Genomic DNA, 2,331 nt, shown 5'->3' with positions numbered 1-2,331 from the left:
GGGGAGGGAGTGTATGATGTCACAATGGAACCTTTACCCAGAAAAGGCGCCAGCATGGGGAGAAGCCAGTCACCCAAATCAGAAGCCCAGCTACTAATGTGAATGTAAACCCCCCCGACCACTGAAATGCCATTTAAGGCCTCATGCACACAGCGTAGAGTCGGGGCCGTACAGATCCGTGTGGCGTGCGCGGCCGTTCCCGGGAAGGACTGCGTGTGATTGTACACAGCAGCTTGTTCTTCCCTATGGGAGGGCGCGGCCGTACGCTCACCCGAGCTGCACATCCGTGCGGGTGGCTGTGCTAGGACATGAAGGATCTTACTCAGGCTACAAGGGACTGTTTCAGCTCATTGCACAGCCATGGTCCACTGTAGTCACCGTAAGGAAACCCGCCCTGAGAAATGCCGTGCAGCCATCACCGGAGAGCATGTAGACATGTAGAGCGAGTGCACCGGAATGGGGTATCTGATTATCTACACAGACAGGTTGGGATCTGCAGTGAAGATTGTTGGAAGCCCAGCAGTGTATGGAGCGGACCAGAGGACAGTATTGGTTCTCCCCATGAGTTGGATTTACGGGGAGATGATCTCCATTGGGGCTGTTATGAAGATAAATCCGACATGTGACAATGAGGTCCACCACAATCAGTGACATTCAGACTATGATAGGATAGGTGGAAGACTTTACACGGTCACACCAGCGGCTACATCTACTAAATGGTCAACAGTATGTGGACCCCCCCCAATGATGGAGTTCAGGGGTCTCCAGTGAAGGTTCTTCTACATCATACAAAGACATTGTAGACAATTGTGCCTTGTGGTCACAATTTGGTGAAGACCCTTTTCTGTTCCACCATGACTGTCCCTTATGTAGAAAGCCAGCTCCATAAAGACATAGTTTGATGACTTTGGTGTAGGGGAACCTCAAGTTACCTTAACAGAACCTTACTGAACACCTTTGGTGTGAAATTGGAACCCCTCCAAATGATGGAGTTCAGGTGTCTCCAGTGAAGGTTCTGGTAATCCTCCATCATACAAAGACATTGTAGACAATTGTCCTCTTCCAGCCTTGTGGTCACAGTGTGGTGAAGACCCTTTTCTGTTCCACCATGACTGTCCCCTGTGTACAAAGCCAGCTCCATAAAGACATAGTGTGACCAGCTTGATGGAGGAACTCGAGTGTCCTCAGAGTCCTGACCTCAACCCTACTGAACACCATTGGGATGAATTGGAATGCTGATTGTGAGCCGGGTCTTCTTATCCAACACCAGTACCTGACCTCACCAATAGGACAAATTCCCACAGACATCCTCCAAAATCTTGTGGAAAGGCTTCCCGGAAGAGTGGGGGCTGTTATTTGAGGCCAGCTCCATATTGATAGCCATGGGAAGGGGGAGCTTCATCATAATGGCCATGGTTTTGGAATGGGATGGCCAACAAGATCATATGGGGGTGATGGTCATGTTCTCACCTGCACAGATAGGACAGCAGCTAGTGTCAGGAGGGAGCGGTGCTGGGTACGGACTGTCACGCTTACTTCTCTGTGGATTCCCGGACTGTCTTCGTCCTCTGCCAATCACATGAACATATTCAATATTATGAAGAGGAAACATCTGATAGAGCTCAGCAGTCTGATGTTCACCTACGACCCAGCAATCTCCAGCCAGAACCCACCCGCAATACTCAGCTCCTCTCCGGGGATGTCCTCCTCAGTACCTCCTCTCCCCACAAGATGTCCTCAGTCTTCCACGTTATACATAACATCAAGACTGAGGACATATTGTGAGTGGCAATTATGTCACCAAACCAGCACCACTCTCTACATCACTAAGGACTGCCCATCAACAGGAGACGATCTTAAGCAGAAGAAGAGGAGCTGCTAGTCATGTTACATAGTTACATAGTATTTGAGGTTGAATAAAGACATTAGTCCATCAAGTCCAACCTATTAGGATCTCATTCTAGGAGTACCTGTACCCCTGTATATTACGGTTCCTTAAGAAATCGTCCAAAAGTTTCTTGAACAATTCCACATTATTTGCTGAAATCACTGTCTGTGGCAGTGAGTTCCAGACCCTAACTGATCTTACTGTGAAGAACCCCCTTCGCCCCTTGTGCTGGAATTTTTTTTCCACCAATTTTAGGTGGTGGCCTCTAGTTTTTGTAATGGAGTTAATTTTAAACAGTTTATCGCTAATGTTGCTACCACCATTGAACATTTTGTACATGGAGATCATATCCCCCCTTAATCTCCTCACCTCCAATGTGAACATGTTTAAATTTAGTAGCCTTGTCTCGTAGCTCTGGTCCTCCATACCCCTAATTAGTTTGG

The 2,331-nt window shown here is 48.0% G+C and overlaps 1 protein-coding gene across 1 annotated transcript in view; it reads right to left on the bottom strand.

The window, feature by feature from the left end:
* Positions 1–2,331, bottom strand: part of LOC108801288 (short transient receptor potential channel 2-like) — a 65,525-nt gene that overhangs the window by 57,226 nt on the left and 5,968 nt on the right. The gene's annotated exons all lie outside the window — the stretch shown is intronic.

This window comes from Nanorana parkeri, unplaced genomic scaffold (genome assembly GCF_000935625.1).
Source record: "Nanorana parkeri isolate BGI_ZX_2015 unplaced genomic scaffold, ASM93562v1 scaffold2280, whole genome shotgun sequence".
Lineage (NCBI taxonomy): Eukaryota > Metazoa > Chordata > Amphibia > Anura > Dicroglossidae > Nanorana > Nanorana parkeri.
Note: the sequence above shows the minus strand (reverse complement) of the source record. Positions and strands in the feature narration are given on the sequence as shown.